We start from the raw sequence: 23,913 nt of genomic DNA, 5'->3' as shown, positions 1-23,913 counted from the left end.
TTGTAAGGAGTGTGAGTACCCTAAAAAGCATTGCTGTCTACACAATCAGAAACAGACAGACAAGCACACAAACGCACGCACACACACACACACACACACACACACACACACACACACACACACACACATTTGCCAAGTCTGGAGTTAGAACACCTACCTAACTACTTTATCACACTACAGCAGTACACAGTTACAGAACGTGCTACGGAGATTAGTAGGCAACAGCCTTCCCAGAGGTGTAGTTCTAGGTGGGTGGCATCAGCAGCCTTCCCAAAGTTGAGTATATGAATTGTGAGGAGTGTGAGTACCCTAAAAAGCATTGCTCTCTACACAGTCAGACATGCACACAAACAGTTGCCAAGTCTGCAGTTAGAACTCCTACCTAACTAGTTGAGCATACTACAGCAGTACACAGTTATGGAATGCACCACAGAGATTACTGGGCTACAGCTCTCCCAAAGGTATATTTCACATTGGATTACCTCAGCAGGCTTGTCATAGTAGGGCTATGGGGATGGCTGTGTGTGTATGGGCCATAACCCATTCATGTACTGGTTGACACGACACATGTGGGCACACATGGGGTCATATGTCACAGGTACATGTATACAACTGCTAGATGACTACTTCCTTGTACAGTCATGTTGCACAGCTGGCACGTGCACCACATAGTCTGTAATGCTGACAGATACAGTTGGCTAGTATCTACAGTGAGTGACATCTGCACCACATGTGTTTGGGGCCCTTTGGCTGTGTGCTGGGTGGGGCAGGCCTGGATGGCTTCTTGTCACAGTGACCCTCTTCCACACATCTATGTACTTGTACCTTTAGCTTATTATAGTATGTTGTCCTGACATATATGTCTGTATTCCTATCCACTGTGTGTGCAAGGCATGAGTGGTGCATACTATCGAGTGTCTGCTGTAACAACTACTACTGCCAGATATTTCTGGTCCACTGGTGTTTGCAGTCATGGACTTCATGTGTTTTGTGTGTGAGCATGCCCAGTATGATCTTTCAGTATGTTCTAGATTGACATTGCCTTCATTTCTCTAAGTGTGTGAGCATTCCCAGTATGGCCGTCTCTATTGATTCTGTGGATCATGTCCAGGTAGTGTGTGCTGCAGTGCTGACCTTTGTGTTGTACACCAACAGGTAGCATGCTGTCTCTGCTGTGTATCCATCGATCATTTGGCTTTGACTGTTACTACATTTCTGCATAACGGGGGGGCACACCTGACTGTTTCTACATTTCTACACAGCAGTGGGGGACACACCTGACAGTTATTACATTACTATGTAGGATAGGAGGGCACAACTGACTATTTCTACATTTCTACATAGGGTTGGGAGGCACGCCTGACAGTTATTACATTACTATGTAGGATGGGGGTGGCACACCTGACTATTTCTACATTTATACACAGGAGTGGGGGGAGCACACCTGACTGTTATTACATTACTGTGTTGGATGGGGGGGGGCATACATGACTATTTATAAATTTCTACATAGTGTTGGGGGGCACACCTGACAGTTATTACATTACTATCTAGGATGGGGGGCACACCTGACTTTTTCTACATTTCTACACAGGAGTGGGGGGGACACACCTGACTGTTATTACATTACTATGTAGGATGGGGGGGGCACATGTGAAACATGTACACATTCGCTATGACAGTACTGGTATGTCAGGTACTTCATTTCATTCCGTATTGCTATCATGGTGCCTTGAGGTATACCAGTGTACTACAGATCATGGCTTTGGTTGCCCTACATATTATAGTCTGCCTTCCTACCCTTTGGAACTAACATCCCACTGCCTGCCATGCTGTGGTCTGTCTGTGTAGGCCTGGGGGGGTGAACCATAGCCATCATTCTGGGGCCATGCCACAGGCTCTGTTTGGGTTTGTCTACACCTGTCCTGCTGGCTGAGACTGTTGTTGGGTATGTGAAGCATCCTGGCTGGCAAGTGTGGTTTATATGGACACACATTTCGCCCAGCACATTTCCTGCAGTGGGTTTTGTCACCCTGTGTAGTACTAGCTAATATGGTGACTCCAGTATGTGTTGCAGATGTCATGGTGCCACTATTTGTGTCTACTGTCTGCTGCCATAATATTCAGCCAACCAATTCCCTTGCATGCTCACATCCATACCATGGCTACAGGTAACAACACATTCTACTCCATTTGGCAATTGTTAGGTTGATTGACTTACCTTGAGGGTGTGCCAGACTTGCGGATGGTGCTGGAAAGCTGCCTATGTCAGATGCACATAGTATACTCCCTATACATGGTTGAGCACAGGTAGCATCATATTTGGCATCCCTTTTACTGTAGGTGTGAGTCAGAGAGAGTGTCATTCCCTGGGTCCCTACTGTGTCAGTGCATGTGCTATGTGTTTCCTATTTGCCCAAGGCCAGGTCATACTGGGCACGCCTCCTTCTGCCTACTGGGGCAGGCTCAGGTTGTTCCTCCTCTGGGTCGCTCTGTACCTGTGCAAGCCTTGGCATTGGTGGGTGGCTTTCTGGCCCTGCCCCATGCTGTTCCTGCTCCAGCTGTTTCCACATGATCATATTGTGTAGCATAGTACATATCATAACAATTTGGGAACATGTAGCTGGTGAATACTGCAAGGCTCCATCGGATGGGTCCAGACACCAGAACCGTGACCTGAGCATCCCAAACACATGCTCTATTATATGTCTGGCCTGTGCCTGTGCCTCATTATGGCGTTGCTGTTCAGGTGTGTGTGCATTTCTGATGGGAGTCATCAGCCACGGCTTCAGTGGGTACCCAGCATCCTTCATTAGGTGACCATAGTGGATGTCCACTTTGGCATATCTCTGGTACAGCTGCGTCAGATGCCATATGTGAAAATCATCATAGCTTCCAGGGCAGTCAGCATACACATTCATTATAATGCCCTGGGCATCACAGACAACCTGACAGTTGATAGAGGGGATGCCCCTGCGGTTGATGTAAGCCCTACCCTGCTCACCGGGTGGTGCTTTGATGCATATGTGCATGCAGTTTATAGCACCCACTACCCCAGGGTATTCTGCTATTTGGTGTAAGAGATGCATATTTCTGGTCAGCACCTCACAGGTTTTGAGGAAATATACATGCTCACTGGCATGTGCTGACATGGCATCCAGGAACTGGTGGAATACTCTGAATGCTGATGCCTGTGAGATGCCATGATATCCTCAGTTGTGCTTTGGGAGCTACCTATGGCTAGTATATGTAGGCCTACACATACCTTGGTGTCCACTGTGATGGGTTTCCCTCAGTCAGTTTGGTGTGTCAGGTGTGGCCAGCACAGCTCAACAATTTGTTGTAGGAGGTCTCTGTCCACCCTATACTGCTCCACTATCTCCAGCTCATGTAGCTCCTGATAGGTTACCTTGGGACTGTACTCTATTCTCTGTCTCCTCACTGTGGGTTGTTCAGCAGCATTCACATCCTCACCACCCTCAGCCTCTTGCACATGTTGTTCTAAGTTGCCTGCTGCAGCCCTTCTCATTTTGTAGGTTTGTTTGTTAAAATTTCCCCACTTGTATACACCGGTGGTGTAGAGTATGGGAAAGACCCAAGGGGAAGGTGTTTGCTTGGTTTATAGTAGTGTTCTGGTCTGGGCTGGTCTGCTGCCTGTGTAATTGGCTGATTCTGATACATTTCACCTGCAAGCTAAGCTAGTTCTCCTTGAATACCTTCCTACAGCTGTTTTCCCTTGCCATTGCCTTCCTATTTAAGCCTGTATGCGTGCCGCACAAACAGAGTGCTCATATGTCCACACTGCTGCTATTTCTTGGTTTAACTTCTTTTTTCTTCCTGTAAAACCCGGTGCACAGTGCGCACACCTGCTTAGGCTTTGTAAAGAGTGCTAGGCAGGTTTAGACACACATCCTAGCTTAGCTGTGCTTTGCTAGGTGCAAACCCAAGCCACAGGGCTCCAATCCACTTACAGTATGCCTGACACACCCACCCATGATGTCACCTACCTCCTAGTCTTGCACTCAGCTATTCATACTCTTACACTGTTGGGAAATGCCTCACATGATGGGGAAAACTGGGATTCACTTTCCTTCCCCTCCTTTGTATATGATTGCCTGCTAATGCATAGTTACATGTCTCACACTGTGCCTACCCCCTTAGCAACCACTACTCACTGGCTAGGTTGTTTTATGCCTGCCATTGACTTGCATGGCGGAATACTGATTTTAGTTAGACTGCTTTTTTTAGCTTTATTTTCTTATTTTCCCACCTATCCCGTTTGCGAGCTGCTGCCCTATGCTTTAACGGTCGTGATCGGTGGACATATCATAATAGTTGTATTTTGTACATTTTGCATTGTTTGCAATGCCAATGGCCTCCTACATGGCCATTTGCATGTTTCCTCAATGATATGCAGCCTTTATTTGGAGCTGTCATAGCTCCATTTTGGATTTTGCAGTATCATACTCGGTTACTAACCAAGTACATTCCTGCATATTACTCTAGTTCTGCACACCCTGATTCCTGCTTCCTGGATGGCAGATTTACCTCATTTGCATGATTTTCACCTGCAAATGGGGTAATTTGCATACAGGGGCTGGGAACATGCAGCACTAATGGTAAAGCACTCGGGCACATCAAACGAGCACGTACGTGGATCGCTCGGCTGCCATATTGACCTAATTTCCTCTTACACTAATCATGCACACTGTGCAAGCTTTTGAGAATCCAGGGGATAATCTTCAATTAATGTTTTACAGTTGTTGAATTTTAAAACCTCACATCATGTTCACATGCACACATACGTGCACGCTTATGGGCACACACACACACACACACACACACACACACACACACACACACACACACACACACACACACACACACAAAACAGTAGTTTACAGTCTTTCTCTATCTCGCTTTCTCTGCCTATTGTGTAACATTTTCCTTAACCTCCCACCAATATCCTTGATTCCATCTCCAACTTCTTATTATTTCTGATTTTTACTGTGTTTTGATATTTCCCATCAATTTACTAAGACATGCTTTGTCTTTCCCTCTGTCTTGCAATCTTTTATTATTCCAACCTAGTTTATCATTTCTCATCTCTTGAAGGTATAAAACTTCCCTCCTTTCTCATGATCCTCCACAAATTCACTAACTCTCCTCTCTTAATCCCTTCCCTCAGAGCCTCTTGACACCCTTTATAAAATTTATTCTTACCAAATATCTCTAACACCATGATTAAACACCTCTCAATATTATTTTTTTCTCCTTCTCTCAGCCTGTCAGTATTGTCTATGGTGTGCATTCTTGTTTGAACATTTTCTTTCTGTAATTGAACACCATGACCATTCCCCCTGGTGAGCCCCTTTTACTTTTGATTAATGATACATTACCAGCCAGTGCCAAAATATTTTGTTTCCACTCCATTATTTAACTTTCATCACAGGCAAAATCACCCTACAGTCTTCATCTCCTTCCCACTCCATCACTGGTAGCCAAAATAAATAGAAATGCTCATCTCCACAACTCTTTTTCCATCCCACCATTAAAACCATTGTGATTGCTCATTTCAGGCACTATGTACTCACTTGGTGGCTTGCCTTTCCTTGTTATAGTGATCCAGTGGCCTCTTATAGCCATCTTTTTTGGGCATCGGTTCATTCAGTCACTTTTGCTAGCATTGTTCTGTATCACACTTTCCTTTCTTCTACCTTCTGCAAAACTCCTTTAATATTTCCTGTTCACCTTATATCAGCTTCATCCTCATCTGCAACATACTTTTAAGGATGATGTATAATTGTCTGTCTTGCCTAATCTAACAATTTCCCTCACATATCCACCCATAGCTCATTATCCAGCCTTCTGATGTCTGACATCATTATTCCTCCTACAGCTGGCCACCTCTCACTCAGGTTGCCTGTTGTTTAGGCCACCTATTTCAAACCAGTCTTTGGCCTGTGAAATGACAGCCATTTTTGTCTCCACTGTTTTTCATTTGTGAAAGGGTAACATCCCAGTCACATCGTCCAGCAGTCCCACTGCCACTTTTGCTCCCTCAACCCTAGGCCTGCAATTGCAAAAATTCTCTCTGACGTCTTGCTGGAGATGACACAACTTCTGTCTGGAGATGGCACCCCAGCCAGCTGTCAGATGCCATCACTCTTGTTATATGTTTATAATCTTTGTATAAATATGCACTTCAGGAATTGTAGCAGCACAGTATACCCAACCTTTCTCAGTTACCCAGAGCAATGCAGGCTATATCATTTACACAGCCATACTTAATTCCTTAATTACCACAAGAAGGGTATAATTTGTTTTCTTCTGGCACAGAATATGAAAGCTACATCCCCCAATAAATTCACTCACACTTTCACCATCACACAACCTTTCTATAGTGCTCCATGTCAAACTAATCATTCCTTGCACCTGTATCCATGCAGTTAAACTGTCAGGTGTCTTTGCCTTCCAGAATCTGATGGTCTATACAACATATGTGCTGTACCTAGCCGACAGTCCATGAATGGAACCTCTGCCATTGCTTTCTTTATCCATTTTTCCATAAATGAAATAGGGTCTTATTTTTCTACCCCTTCTTCCAGATTGAAGATCCTAATATTATTGCAACCAGAACTTCTATGCTCTGCCTATGCTCCTTTGTCTCCTATTCCAGCTGTCATACATCTTGTTTAAACTGGTAAACTTGTCATACTGCCAGTACCATTGTGCATACCTCTCATCATCTTAACACAAGAAATCTGGACAAAGTCTGACATAATGGGAGGCAAAGGCCCCAAAAAAGGGACAGAATATTGCTACTATAAACTTAGAAATTTACTAGAATAACAAGATTTTTGTTAGCATGCATTTTTCTTATGCTCAAATGTATGTCATTATTTAGTGACTTCAATCTACAGATCATCCCAGTAATTTGCCAGAAAACCACACATTTTATGAGAAACGGACCAAAAATAGGAGGCAAAAATCTGGACATTCTGCGAAAATCTGGACAGTTGAGAGCTATGATTCACTGATTCTTTTTATAATCTACTGTAAAAGGAATTATGAGTTAAATATAGTGCTTTATAATAGCAGAGAAATTAATCTCTATAAATGTTTAGCTGACAGAAACTTCCAATCATGCTTCACAGACAATGTATTCTTGAACATTTTCTATCATTCTGTACAACATAAATAATTCATTCTTATAATTATAAATTATGCTAATTAACTTCTCAAATCAAAATGATTTCAATAAAATTATGTTAGTATATACAAGACTGTTTACTGAATGCATATAAATGTTATTTTTACATTTATTTGTTAATTTATTCTGAGTGCAAATTCTTATGTAAGGCTGGATACAGACAAAAGGGTATGTTCACCTTTAAAGTCCATTAACAAATGTTTACCATATGGATAATGGAAAAAAAATCTGTATACTTTAACAACAGCACCACTTTAGTTTGTGAAATAATTTGTCACTAATCACTGAAAAAGTACTTAATAACATATTTTTTGAAAACATTAGCTAAAGTGCAATGATAAAGACATGGACACGGATTCCCAAAAGCTTGCACGGCGTGCATGATTATTGTAGGAGGAAAGTTTGCCAATATGGCGGCCGAGCGATCCACACACGTGCTTGTCTGACGTGCCTGAGCACTCTAGCACTAGTGCTGCACATTCCCAGCCCCAGTATACAAATGACCTCATTTGCAGGTGAAAATCATGCAAATGAGGTAAATCTGTCATCCAGGAAGCAGGAATCAGGGCATGCAGGACTAGCGTAATATGCAGAAATGTACTCGGTTAGTAACCGGGTACGGTACTGCAAAGTCCAAAACGGAGCTATGACAGCTCCAAATAAAGGCTGCATATCAATGAGGAAGTATGCCAATGGCCAAGTATAAAGCCATTGGCATTGCAAATAATACAAAAAATAAAAAAAATCAACCTTTATTTTATTTTAAGCTGATCTTGGCAGTTTAAGCATAGGGCAGCAGTGCGCAAAAAGGGATCGGGGGGAAAATAATAAAATAAACCTAAAATAAGCATTCTAACTAAAATCAGTATTCTGCCATGCAAGTCAATACCAGGTAGAAGACAACCTGGCCAGTGAATAGTGGTTGCTAAGGAGGGAGGCTCAGTGTGAGACATGTAACTATGCATTAGCAGGCAATCCTATGCAAATGAGGGGAAGGATAGTGATTCCCAGTTTTCCCCAGCATGTGAGGCAGGTCCCAACAGTGTAAGAGTATGAATAGCTGAGTGCAAGACTAGGAGGTAGGTGACATCATGGGTGGGTGTGTCAGGCATACTGCAAGTGGATTGGAGCCCTGTGGCTTGGATTTGCACCTAGCATAGCACAGTTAAGCTACGGGGTGTGTCTAAACCTGCCTAGCACTCTTTACAAAGTGTAAGCGGGTGTGCACGCCACACACCGGGTTTTACAGAAAGAAGAAAGAAGTTAAACCAAGAAATAGCAGCAGTGTGCACATATGAGCACCCTGTGCGGTGTGCACACGGGCTTAACCAGGAAGGCAATGGAAAGGGAAAACAGCAGTAGGAAGGTATTCAAGGAGAACCAGCTTAGCTGGCAGGTGAAATGTATCAGAATCAGCCAATTACACAAGCAGCAGACCAGCCCAGCCCAGAACACTACCATAAACTAAGCAAACACCTTCCCCTCTGGTTTTTCCCACACTCTACACCACCAGTGTATACAAGCGGGGAAATTTTAACAAACAAACCTACAAAATGAGAAGGACTGCAGCAGGCAACATAGAACAACATGTGCAAGAGGCTGAGGGTGGTAAGGATGTGAATGCTGTTGAACAACCCACAGTGAGGAGATGGAGAAGAGAGTACAGACCCAGGGTAACCTACCAGGGGCTACATGAGCTGGATATAGTGGAGCGCTATAGGGTGGACAGAGACCTTCAACAGCAAATTGTTGAGCTGTGCCACCCACACCTGACACCAAACTGACCAAGGGAAACCCATCCCAGTGGACACCAAGGTATGTGTAGGCCTATATATACTAGCCACAGGTACCTTCCAAAGCACAAATGGGGATATCATGGGGATCTCACGGGCATCAGCATCCAGAGTATTCCACCAGTTCCTGGATGCCATGTCAGCACATGCAAGTGAGCATGTATATTTCCTCAACACCCGTGAGGTGTTGACCAGCAATATGTATCTCTTCCACCAAATAGCAGAATACCCTGGGGTAGTGTGTGCTATAGACTGCATGCACATATGCATCAAAGCACCACCAGGTGAGCAGGGTAGGGTCTACATCAACCGCAGGGGCATCCCCTACATCAACTGCCAGGTTGTTTGTGATGCCTAGAGCATTATAATGAATGTGTGTTTTGTCTGCCCTGGAAGCTAAGACGATTCCCACAAATGGCATCTGATGCAGCTGTACCAGAGATTTGCCAGTGTGGACATCCCCTATGGTCACCTGGTTGGGGATGCCGGGTTCCCACTTGAGTCGTGGCTGATGACACCCATCAGAAATGCACACACACCTGAACACCAGTGCCATAATGAGGCACACACACAGGCCAGACATATAATACAGCATGTGTTTGGGATGCTCAGGTCACGGTTCTGGTGTCTGGACACATCTGATGGAGCCTTGCAGTATTCACCAGCTACATGTACCCAGATTGTTATGATACATGCTATGCTACACAATATGATCCTGCGGAAACAGTTGCAGCAGGAACAGCATGGGGCAGGGCCACACACCCTCACCACAGGCACAGAGCAACCCAGAGGAGGAACAGCCTGAGCCTGCCCCAGTAGGCAGAAGGAAGCATGCCCAGTATGCCCTGGCCTTGGCAAAGAGGCAACGCATAGCACATGCACTGACACAGTAGGGACCAAAGGAATGACACCTCTCTCTGACTCGCACATATAGTAAAATGGATGCCAAACATAACACTACCTGTGCTCAACCATGTATAGTGAGTGTACTATGTGCATCCAACATTGGCAGCCCTCCAGCACCATCCAGAAGTCTGGTACACCTCAGGGTAAGTCAATCAACATACCAATTGCCAAATGGAATAGAATGTGTTGTTACCTGTAGGTATGGTACAGATGTGAGCATGCAAGAGGATTGGGTGGCTAAATGTTATGGCAGCAGACAGTAGACACCCATAGTGGCACCATGACATCTGCAACACATACTGGAGTCACTATAGTAGCCAGTGCTACACAGGGTGTCAAAACCCACTGCAGGAAATGTGTTGTGCGACATGCATGACCATATGACCCACACATGCCAGTCAGCATGGTTCACATACCCAACAACAGTCTCAGCCAGCAGGACAGGTGTAGACAAACCCAAACAGAGCCTGTGGCATGACCCCAGAATGATGGCTATGGTTAACCCCCGCCAAGGTCTACACAGACAGACCACAGCACAGCAGGCAGTGGGATATTATTTCTGAAGGGTAGGAAGACAGACAATAATATGTAGGGCAACCAAAGCCGCAATCTGTAGTACACTGGTATGCCTCCAGACAGCATGATAGTTAGCAATACAGAATGAAATGGAGTACCTGACATAACAGAACTGTCATAGCGAATGTGTACATGTTTCATGTGTGCCCCCCACATCCTACATAGTAATGAAATAACAGTCAGGTGTCCACCCAACCTTATGTAGACATGTAGAAATAGTCAGGTGTGCCCCCATCCTACATAGTAATGTAATAACTGTCAGGTGTGCCCCCAACCCTATGTAGACATGTAGAAATAGTCAGGTGTGTCCCTCCATCCTACATAGTAATGTAATAACAGTCAGGTGTGTCCCCCCCACTCCTGTGTAGAAATGTAGAAACAGTCAGGTGTGCTCCTCCTTGCTATGCAAAAATGTAGTAATAGTCAAAGCCAAATGATCAATGGATACCCTGCAGAGACAGCATGCTACCTGTTGGTGTACAACACAAAGGTCAGCACTGCAGCACAAACTACCTGGACACGATCCACGGATTCAATACAGATGGCCATACTGGGCATGCTCACACACTTAGAGAAATGAAGGCAATGTCAGTCTACAACATACTGAAAGGTCATACTGGGCATGATCACATACTGATACACATGAAGGCCATGACTGCAAACACCAGTGGACTACACATATCTGGCAGTTGCAGATGTTCGTGCAGACAGTCATCAGTATGCATCACACATGCCTTGCACACACAGTGGATAGGAATACAGACATATATGTCAGGACAACACACTATAATAAGCCAAAGGTAGACGTACATAGATGTGTGGAAGAGGGTCGCTGTGACAAGGAGCCATCCAGGCCTGTCCCACCCAGCACACAGCCAAAGGGCCCCAAAAACATGATGTGCAGGTGTCACTCACTGCAGATACTAGCCACCAGTATCTGTCAGCATTACAGACTATGTGGTGCATGTGCCAGCTGTGCAACATGACTGTACAAGGAAGTAGTTATCTAGCAGCTGTATACATGTACCTGTGACATATGACCCAGTGTGCGCCCGCTTGTGGTGTGTCAACCCATACATGAATGGGTTCTGGCCCATGTGCACACCACCCTCCCCACAGCCCTACTATGACAAGCCTGCTGAGGTAATCCAGTGTGAAATACATCTTTGGGAGAGTTGTAGTCCAGTAATCTCCGTGGCACATCCCATAACTGTGTACTGCTATAGTGTGATGAACTAGTTAGGCAGGAGTTCCAACCCCAGACTTGGCAACTGTGCATGTGCATTTGTGTGTCTGTCTGTCTGTCTGTCTCTGACTGTATAGAGAGCACTGCTTTTTAGGGTACTCACACTCCTCACAATTCATATACTCAACTCTGGCAAGGCTGCTGATGTCACCCACCTAGAACTACACCTCTGGGAAGGTTGTTGTCCAGTAATCTCCATAGGGAGTCCTGTAACTGCGTACTGCTGTAGTCTGATTAAGTAGTTAGGTAGGTGTTCTAACCACAGACTTGGCAACTGTGTGTGTGAGTCTGTGTGTGCGTGTCTGTCTGCGTCCGATTGTGTAGAGAGCAATGCTTTTTAGGGTACTTACACTTCTTACAATTCATATACTCAACTTAGGGAATGCTGCTGATGTCACTCAGCTAGAAATACACCTCTGGGAAAGCTGTTGCCTAATAATCTCCATAGCGTGTCCTGTTAGTATGTACTGCTGTAGTGTGATAAAGTTGTTAGGTAGGTGCTCTAATCCCACACTTATCAACTGTGTGTGTATGTGTGTGTTAGTCTGTGTGTGTGCATTTGTGTGTGTGTCTGTCTGTCTCTGATTGTGAGAGAGTGATGCTTTTTAGGGTACTCACACTCCTTACAATTCATATACTCAACTTTTGGCAAGGCTGCTGATGTCACCCACCTAGAAATACACCTCTGGGAAGGTTGCTGTCTAGTAATTTCTGTAGCATGTCCTGTAACTGCATACTGCTGTAGTGGGATAAAGTAGTTAGGTAGGTGTTCTAACCCCAGACTTGGCAACTGTGTGCGTGCATTTACATGTGTGTGTGTCTGTCTCTGATTGTCAATGTACTCACACTCCTCACAATCCATATACTCAACTTTGGCAAGGCTGCTGATGTCACCCACTTAGAAATACACCTCACCCACCTAGAAATAGACCTCTGGGAAGGTTGTTGCCTAGTAATCTCCGTAGCACATCCTGTAACTGTGTACTGCTGTAGTGTGATGGTAAGGCTGCTGATGTCACCCACCTAGAAATACACCTCTGGGAAGGTTGTTGCCTAGTAATCTCCGTAGTGCGTCCTGTAACTGCATGTACTCACACTCCTCACAATCCATATACTCAACTTTGGCAAGGCTGCTGATGTCACCCACTTAGAAATACACCTCACCCACCTAGAAATAGACCTCTGGGAAGGTTGTTGCCTAGTAATCTCCGTAGCACATCCTGTAACTGTGTACTGCTATAGTGTGATGGTAAGGCTGCTGATGTCACCCACCTAGAAATACACCTCTGGGAAGGTTGTTGCCTAGTAATCTCCGTAGTGCGTCCTGTAACTGCATGCTGCTGTAGTGTGATAAAGTAGTTCAATAGGTGTTCTAACCTCAGACTTGGCAACTGTGCAATTCTGTCTGTCTCTGATTCTGTAGAGAGCAATGCTTTTTAGGGTACTCACACACCTTACAATTCATATACTCAACATTGGCAAGGCTGCTGATGTCACCCACCTAGAACTACACCTCTAGGAAGGTTGTAGTCCAGTAATCTCTGTAGCGCATCTGGTAACTGTGTACTGCTGGAGTGTGATTTAGAACTGCGGTAGGGTTCCATCTCCACCCATGGCAGTTCTGGATGTTTTGTGTGTGTTTCAATGTCTCTGTACAGAGCAATGCATCATAGGCTAGTCACTCGCAATACATTTCAAATGTCCTACTTTGGTAATCCTGCTGATGTCATTCATTGTGAAATGCACCTTTGGGGAATAAGTAGTCCAGTAATCCCCATGGTGTGTCCTATAACAGCTCCATTCTGTAGTGTGATGTAGACACCTGTCACAGGTTCTATACCCATACATGTCAGTTGTGGATGTTCTGTGTGTGTCTCACTGTCTGTGTCGAGTGCAATGCATTTTAGGCTAGTCACTCGCAGTACATTTCAAATGCCATTCCTTGTGAAATATACCTTTGGGGAAGGAGTTCTCTAGTAATCTCTGTGGTGCATCCTATAACAGCCCCATGCTGTAGTGTAATGTACATTTCTTCCAGGTGTTCTATACCTACACTTGTCAGTTTTGGATGTTTTGTGTGTGTCTCACTGTCTGTGTAGGGAGAAATGCATTTTAGGCTAGTCACTCACAGTACATTTCAAATGGCCTACTTTGGCAATCCTGCTAATGTCATTCAGTGTGAAATACACCTTTGGGGAAGGAGTACTCCAGTAATGGCCATGGCGCATACTATAACTGTGTAGTGCTGTGGTATAATAAACCTAGTTAGGTAGGGGTTCTACTCCCAGACATGACAGGTGTGTGTGTTTGTAACTCGTATCCTGGGTGGAGGTGGATGTGTGTGTGTGACACCTGGGCCCAATGTGTGGTGTGTTTTGCAAAATTCTTATATGGTGGCCCGAGTACATATCACAATGTCCAATGTACAGGGATAACAGCTGTGAAATAGCTGAGAGGCTGAGGTGCATATCCATACCCATACATGTTACATCAAGGCCAGGCAATCACAGTTAGCAAACACTCTCACCCATGTCTCATACACACACATGCCTAGGCAACAGCCAATATATGGGTATTACACTGCATATTGGCCACTGATAGTAACTATGGAGTGATATCAGTGGGCTACAGAGGGCATGTCACCCTCCCTGTCTGTCCAATATGCATGTACATGCAGACAGTGCACCTCCTCCATGTTCCCCAATGGAAACCTGCACCACCTGTGGTGCCTTCACATGTGACTCACAACAGACATACCATGCCTGACAACATGCCCTGTATGGACAAATGCCGCTGACACCAGGGAATGCTTTTAGCATGCTATCAATGTAGGTGTAGGGTAAACCAGCTGCGCATTACTAGTCCCTGCCACAGGTTGGCAAGCCTGGCACATCTGATGATAATCTGTGTTCACAACATGGGCCAGACACCCCAGGTACAGTTCCACATGTCACTGTACATGCATGTGGGAGGTGTGCACATCCTAGACACCGTCCATGTCATGGACTAAGGAACACATACATGGCAAGTGATGCACAGCATTGGCCACACACAATAGTCACCCAGGTGACTGGATGGGGGATATAATACCCACCTTTGTGGGCAAATACAGAAACTACAGTCCTGAGCCACAATGCAGATCATTGTCATGTGGCTTGATACCAAGGTATACCCATTGCTTACCCTTGTATAGCCTGCTGGCGCAGTTGACCACCACACTCTCATGCAGACATGCACCCATGCATGTCAGTACTGTCACCCTATGTGTTTGTGTGTGTTGTATGGTGCATATGTCTACATCCACACTCACTACAACACCCATGAGCATACTGAAGCATGCTGTCTGATGTCTGACACCTCCTGATAATCTTTGCCCATACAACCTCCGTATGACTCATGTGGTGCATGTGATACCTGCACAGTGATGTGTTGTGGCAATCCCACTACTGATGAGTTGTACTCCTGGCCCTGATAAGTGTGTAAATGTGTGTGCATCTCTGTGAGAGTGTGGCTATATTGACACTGGCACCTGTTCATGCGGACAGGCACCTGTACGTCACCTACAGTATAGCTACCGTATCCCTGTTGCAAATGTCACTCACCATCACATATATGTTCTGGTTACACCACAACAGGTAACCCATGTGGTGCATCTAATAACTGCATTGAACTGTGAAAGCACTACATAGTTGTCGAGGGTTGGTACCCTGTGCCGGTAGGTGTGTGAAGCAAACATGCTTCCGTTTTACTCTCCCACCCCTCCCTGACATGTATTTGACTCTGTCTGCCTCTCTCACTCCCTCTCTGGTGTATGTGGAGACCCACACCTGCTTTGCTTAGGCAGCAGCATGTGCATTTTAAGTGATGTTCATGAGCAGCTGATGGCCTCTGCATGAATTGCAGCCCACCCCTAGCTGATTGCATGTGGAACAGCTGTGGTAACATTCCCATAGTCAATTGCATGGAAACACACTCCAATATCTAGGAAGATCATGGTGGTGTGGTGTTGGCCCTTTTCATTCACTGTGAGCAGGAACTAGATCTGTTGTTTGGCAAACAGTGTCTCAGATGGATTGGGGATTTACCTCTAACAAAATACACTGTGGAAAGAGGGCAACAAACAGGAGGGGGAAGTGCCAGACCTGATACAGACTGTAAGTGCTGCTATACTGCATTTGGAGTAATGTTGGTTTCATAGTGTTTGTCTGGATATGACTGTCGTACATGTCTCAATACCTGCCATGTCAGTTCTATGTTTATGAGAATCCCCATCTACAGGGTCATCTGCAGACTGGGCAGTGTTGTGCCTTTTGTTTCATATGTTACCCACGGAGCATCTATCTGTGGACTGCAGAAGGTAGTGTGAGGATTGCAGTCTGTAGATGGTGAAGGCCATGACAGTTACTGACTTCATATCCCTCATAAGACATATGTTGCAACAAACCCCATTACAATAGTAAATGTATGAGGTTATCACAGCAACATGTCAATATTGGCCCTGTGTATGTGCTCCCAGCCACAACTCATGTGCTCCCAGCCACACCTCTGTCAACCTTTGTACATATGTCATGCAGGAAGTGGCGCATATGTCATGTACACCATAATTAGTGTCATCATATTTGATAACAAGCCAGTGATATGTCAGACTGCACACATGTTATGTACAGTAAGGGTTATATTTCATGACATAACTTGGACATTCTGTGGATGTTTGTACAGTACTGAGGTCTGTGTATTTATGGTGAATGTCGACAGCGTGTGTATTGTTAATAGGTACTTTAGCCTGTGTACAGACTGTGGTAGATGTCATTGTTCTAGTTCCCCTCCTATCTGATGTTACATGCTGCCCCACTGTATGGTACCGTATTAGCGTACATGTTTGTAGGGCCATGCACACACATGTCCCATGCCACAGACAGCCATCAGACCAAACTGTGTAGCAGCCCAGTATATGTAGAGTCCGTCTGTGAGTGGCACATATGAGGATGGTGTAGAACAGATAGGCCATATACTGCAATATTATGCTAGTTTATCATATGTGGCTGTGGCTGTTTTCACATTGGTTGTGGTTATGCACTTTCACACAGGTGTATCTTACTCTGTGCTGTAACATGCCTGTTGAGCCTGCTATATATGCAGGTACATGTGCATTCCCCCATTGGAGATGTAGGCCAGTGTTGAGCCAGTCTGCTTGTAGCCTGCACAGTGCATTGTTACATGCCTAGCAGCTTAGTGTACTTACCCAGTGAGATGTCATTTGCAGATACTTGCCAGATGTGCTGCTGCCGGGCCTCCCTTACAAGTCATGTATGTCAGACAGAGCAGTGGGATGCTGTACAGATGTATGTCAATATCTAGTGGGTAGTATGTGGCCATGGTGCACCTGTATCAGTGGTCATTATGTGTCAGGCCAGGCAGGAGTGTGTGAATGCATAACCTTTGGTGGCAAATGTATACCAGTCGTTATGTGTTATACCCATCTACATGGCTGTCTGCATCCATATTGTCAGGCATGGCACACATGTTGTGCACAAAGGGCTTATGTGTATACCTCTGGACTATATAGGGTGTGTCAGAATTTCCACATATATTGGCCAATATCTCTGCTGTAGTCCACAGGGGCATTACATGCTAGCAGCGGTACTTTACAATTATGTCCTTAGGATGTCTGTCAGTAGCCAATGGCACACATGTTATAAGCAGATGTGACCTCTCCCACACACCATGTCTGTAAAGACAATCCCAATGACAGTAGCAAGAGTCTCCTAATATACCTGCTATACATATCTGACATCCCCTTGCACTACAACTTTGGGACTATAGGGGCTGGGGTAGGGCTACACTCCATTTCCAGGACATATGTTGGAAATATATGTACATATACTTATCCAGATAGCCATATCTATATATATATATATATATATATATATATATATATATATATATATATATTTATGATTACACATGTGTAGTTCTTCAAATTACCACTGTCATGGCAACCACCCACTATAAATCCTTACATCATGTGGGCATGGTCCCTTTACATTTCCTGTGTGATGGACATCATTCCTGTGTGTGGGCATCAGTGTTGCCTTTTTTTTTTCAGGTGAGAGCGTGATGTTGGGGAGGGGTAGTAGGTATATTTGGGGAGGTTGGTTCGGTAGGTTAACAGACAAGACTAACAAGATGCATACAGGGGCAGTATATGACACATGTGGGGGATAAACACCTTGGACAGAGAGGGGTATTTGGAAGTTGCAAGCCCATGATCCCCCAACTGGAAACAGAGGGACTGTGGTCCCCACCAATAGGTAGTCGCCACTGCGCCTTCACGGCCCCAAAAGTGGCCATGCTGGGGGCTGTGTAGGAGGGTCAAGTTCACCCTCTAATTGTGCCACTCGGCCCTCAAGCTGCCCATAGCTGGTCTTGAAAAGCCCTATCATTCTCCCTACGTGCCATGGCCAGGACCTGGCAACTGGTTCTTCTCCACCCCCGCTCCCAGGGGGGGGGCATCCTCTGCAGCAGTTCCACCCCAAGGTGGTGCTGGGCCTACGGAGAAGGAGGTCCCAGGCTGGGCCCCAGATGTTCAGGTGCCCGGTGCCTTGGCCAGCTGAGGTGGGACAGATGGGTCCACTGGGACCGACCTTCCCATACAAGCTATGATGTTGCAGTTTACAGACAGATATGGGTTTGTAGTAGTCAACAGCATTCAGGATTAGTTATAAAAGCATGCATAGGTATACCTATTAACCCAAAACACCAGATTTAAAACAGTTGCAGAGCAAGCAGAACACATGCATATATGGAGCAATAGTGGCCATTACAACAGCATGCAGGTTTCATTGATGGCAACAGTCCACCAATATGGGGGTATTTTAACATGGCACATGCATAGAAACAAATATGAATATTTTAAACCAATAGGACATATGTCCTAACAAAAGTTTGGAGTGTACACATACAGATTGAGGTGTGTCATTGGGTTATTTTTACACATTTGGTAGGGGTGAGAGAGAGAGTTCTATTAACAACTAATATATCCTTGTAGTTTTCACTACATTCTTAGTCACTGCAGTGATCTGTCCCTTACATGTATCATTACACTACCCAATGGCCTTATATTGTACACTGGTATGTTTATAGATTATTATATACATGACCTGTGTCTTACATACAGGTGTGACAAGATGCAAGTGTTAATGCAACTTATGTTGAGAACTGCTCTCATACACTTTTGGTGAGATGCTGGAATGACAGGTTTGTGTTCATATATATTCTTGGACTATGTACATGTCTGACTATCAGTTATATGTCATTAATGGCTGCCTACTTTTTTTGGATCATCACACTGATTTTACAGGGGAATGGAGTACCAGGCTCGTGATGTGGGCCATTTATCTAGACATGCTGGACAGATTGGAACAGTTGAGGGATTTAAATATGCATACAACATTCTATTTGAACATTCTAGCAAATTCTGTACAGTTGGGTGTAATTATGCATACAGATTTCTGTCTGAACATTGTAACAAAATCTGTACGGTCGTGGGGTACGATTATAAATACAACTTACTAGCACTCCCAGGATTCAAACCTCTTCTGTGTGTGACAAGAAACTTATGGTCAACATCACAGTACACTGCACCATCAGGGAATCAATGTGAAACTTTCTAATGTTTTTTGTCTAAGTCTCCCTCAGTTGTACAATATGATTGACCTCTTGGCACTTCCAACATTGTTATACAGGCCTTCATACACATTTTACCTGCATTCCACAGTGTGGGTAACACTGCTTAATACAACAATACTATTTATAGTATGCAACAGTTCAACAACATATAAAGAAGAGTAAACAGAAGTACTCCAGGGGTTATACCTTTATTCACAGAATATTACACTTTTATTTCTACAGGTACGACACTTTCTCAGGCTCTTATATTTATTTGTTATGCTAGTACATGCAGAATAATTACTAAGTTGCCTCGCGACACAGCCTTTGCATCCTAGCATCATGGGCTTGCTGGTTCGCAGCCCGCTCATCTGCAGCTGTCAGAGGCATACAGTGATATTTAGCCATACCTATCCATAGTATATACAAGGTAAGCAATTATTACCTACTTAGTAGAATGAGTATGTACTCAGTACTGGGGCATTAGGCATCTGCTGAGATTCCTGGATCCACTGTTCCAATACATCTCCCCTCCACCACTTCAGGTCAGCATGGTGGTGCCTGATCTGCTCACTAGTCCAAGGGATACCTGCGGCACTGGTGAGGTCACGGGCAAGACTGTCCCAGTCCTCCATTTTATACTGTGAGCCCTGGTACTGGCCCTGCAGTAGTCTCTCCTCATGGTGTTTTACCAGGAGCCATACCATGATTTTTGACTCCTGGATGCCCCAGCACTGTGCTCTAAATCGAGTGCTTTCACTCACTCCAGCCATTCTGACTGCAGTAGGAAGCTACAACCAGGTTTGGGTAGTATTCCTGCCTGTGGGGTTTAAATACGGCCAAGTTCCCGTACTTTTCCGTGATTGGCCAGTTTTGAACAGGCTAAGCTATGGGCACACCTGCTTACCTAAGGTTGGCACTGCTTAAAGAGGTATACCACTAGGCAGATTGAATTGGCTGCCCTACACATTGCTTACACTTACTACATTGAGCTGTGCAGTGGTTAGCATTGCTTAATAATTAATTAGCATTATATTTGACTTTTGGCTAGATTTATTATTCATTACAGGTTATATATGTTTCTGGTATCCATGATTCATGTGTTCATACACTGTATGGGGTCCTGGGGATTTCTACACTTTATTACAATAACACCTCACATCTATGCTTACTGCAATACTCCAGTTCACATATTTATGTTATGTAGCAGGTTATACAACACCACACTGTACATAGATTCAGTTGACATGTTTGGTTTGATTTTCCTTTGGTGAGGATTAGTTTGCTGGTACCTCATTCATACGGCTTGCGATGACGGCTTAATGGTTAACTACTGTGACTGCAGAGTACAGGGTCCAGAGTTTGAGCCTTGGGGAAGCTGTTTATTTTATTGCTGGGCAAAACATGGGCCATTGGGTACAGAGTGATTAAGGCACTTTAAAGCAGTTGTACGTGGGTGTGCATTGGTTTGTGCAGAGCTAAGCACTGCTAACCTCCCGGTTACAGTTTCTGACACTCATTTAGCTTCTGCTTTGCTTAATCTATGTAGGTAATGCTTACCCCTTGTGCAAACACACTTAAACATGCTTACTAGTGCTTATATATGCTTTCTACTGCTTATTTGTGCTTAAACCTGCTTACTAGTGCTTTATTCATTATGACACGGACACTTTACATGTGTATTTAATGCAGTACTCCAGTTCACATTTAAATGTTATTTAGTAGATTTTACAGCAAATAAATGAATAAAAATTGTTCATATACAGATTGAGAATATTATGTGCTGCAGTGGGACTCGAACCGGGAATGCCTATTCATTATGTGGATGCCCTGACCACTACACTATTGCTATGCTGTTTCATTGGCATATATCTTCCTTTTTATCTTCTTCAACCTTTTAAGCTGCTTTAACCGTAGCTAAGAGATGGGCACACCCACGCACCTACAGTTAGCTGTACTCGGATTTAAGAACAATATAACGGGTTTTCTTCGGTTTATTTATATGTACTGTTGCTGTTGTACACATGGGGGACTGTTGGTGGGGATATGCGGACACCTATGAGCGGCCTCGCTCATTTATTTCCACTTTCTGCTGTTCTACTTTGCAGGGACATGTTTATTCTGAGAGCTCTGCTCTCAGAAATGCCGCCTGCACTCGTACACACTCAATGTATGCCTAGGAGCTCGGGCAGCACACCCTCATTAATATGCATGATGCACTGCCATCCTCCTCCTAAGTGGCCGCTGCCATGCAGGACTAGACTAGTCCAGTATGAAAGATTAGTAAATCCGGGGGACGGTGTCTTATTCAAGAAGGTATTGCCATGTGTACACATCCACGTAAATGCTGCTGTACATTTTACAAATTCAGCACCTGCCCTAATATGGTGCTGCATGGTACTCTAGCATGAAGACAGGCAGCACTACACAGGGCTGGCCTTATGGCATGCTGAATGCTAATAAGGCATTTCAGGAGAGATACATATGCTAATTAGCCATGAGCTCTCTCTCCAAGACTACCACTAGGAAGTCATCTATATTCCTGACAGTGTCAAGAACTCTCTTGACCATGTAGAGCAATTTGGCCACCCCCTCAAAGGTGCAGTATTGAATATAACCTTTCTTGACAGTGTTAAACTTCCTGCCACAATAGCATGGGGTTTAGGGGTGGGAGAGAGCCTGTTGACACCAGAAAATACTCTTAAAGCAAGTGCTGTACTAACATCTACAGCGCAATGGGGATTGAGGTGGGATGGTCCTCTTGACAACAGGGATACCATATACTGAAGTGCAGTAATACCACCAACACTACAGCAAGGATAAGGGGACAGGAGCAACAAATACACTTTATAAACCTGGAATAAAGGAAAGATTAAAGTATTGGAATGGCATCAGCAGCACAAAGGGGATTGAGGGTGGGGGTACACTAGACCGCTAGGGATTACTCTTAAATGTAAGTGCTGTAATGGAACCAACAGGAGTACAGGGATCAGTGGGTTTAAGGAATCACTAGACCACCTGGGCATGATAGATACATGTCCTAAGGGCAGTTCAATAATTCAGAATGACTGGAGGGCAAAAATATTAGAGACAGTTATGGGGATTGTGGTGTGTATGTGTTTGTGTGTGTGCGTCTGTGCGTGTGTGCATGCGTGCATGTGTGCGGGTGCATGTGTTTGTGTGTGTGTGTGTGTGTGTGTGTGTGTGTGTGTGTGTGTGTGTGTGTGTGTGTGTGTGTGTGTGTGTGTGTGTGTGTGTGTGTGTGTGTCTCTATGTGTTTATGATTTATATACTTGCGGGAAAGTGACAGAGGAGTGGAGGCTGTCATCGACTACACAAGCAGCAATTTACTACCATAATGTGTAGACCAGCAATGGTCTGCATGTTGTGTTAGTAAATGTGATATGGAGACATGCTCATTAGTTGATGATGAGGTCTTACCTCATAGCTACTAGCATTTCTCTGAATCACAAATTGGCACACGGTGGGAGCATGGCCTTTTTAGCATGAGTGGTATTGCTCATATTAGGCCCATTAATGAATCCTCAGATTGGTAAAGCTAAACTGCAATTAACAATAGATAAATGATCATTCGCTATATGTTGTGGAAGTTCTTTGACACCACAAATCATTAATAAACTGTAGATGTTAAGAATTTATCAAAGAAAGAGTTAATGGAATCAACATATTCTGGAAATAGAAAATAAGAGAATTATATGGACCATAGTAGTATTAATACAAATTGATAAAGAAACATATATGTAAGAATGAAGACATAGACTTATAATAATGTTTTTCAGGTGTCTAAATTTGTTTAGCAATATGATTACATACACTATACAAAAATATTGTTTATAGAATCATTAGTAATGCAAACATATCTGAATTAGAGCATGGTAAAACTATGCAGAAAAATTAAAAATTATTTTTAAGCAATAACAGATGGAATCAGTGATATGATTAATTATATAGGCTTCATTTGCAGAGGTCATAGATAATAACAATAGTTATTAATCAGTAGTTTTAAAAATCAACAACTATACTGTCTATTATTATTGTTACTATTTTTTGAAGGCTAACATGGTGAAAATTTATACAATGTATTTTTTCAGGTATAATAAGGGGGGTTTTAATAGCTAAAAAATAACAAAGGTAAAAGATGAAAGGAGCATCTCATCTTACATGTAACAATCTTAAATTTAGAGGTTAGCTGATTATTTAACTGGATTATTCATATAGCTACTGGACCATGTATTTAATTCATTTACTTCTATTTGTTCACTTGGTAGGTAGACTGGTACAACAACACTTTTCAGCCATTACCAGGGCATAGTTGGACAAAAGTATCATAATTAAACATATACAAATGAAATTAACTGAAAACTTGAAACACATAAAAAATACAGCTATACAAACTTGAAGCCATTAAGAAAAACACAAATAAAATACAATTATGCAAAGTCAATAAGCAAACAAATGTAGATAGTAAACTATACTTATCCATATAAAAC

The sequence above is a fragment of the Protopterus annectens genome, chromosome 4.part0 (assembly GCF_019279795.1).
Source record: "Protopterus annectens isolate FY-2018-M chromosome 4.part0, PAN1.0, whole genome shotgun sequence".
Taxonomy (NCBI): Eukaryota; Metazoa; Chordata; order Ceratodontiformes; family Protopteridae; genus Protopterus; species Protopterus annectens.
Note: the sequence above shows the minus strand (reverse complement) of the source record.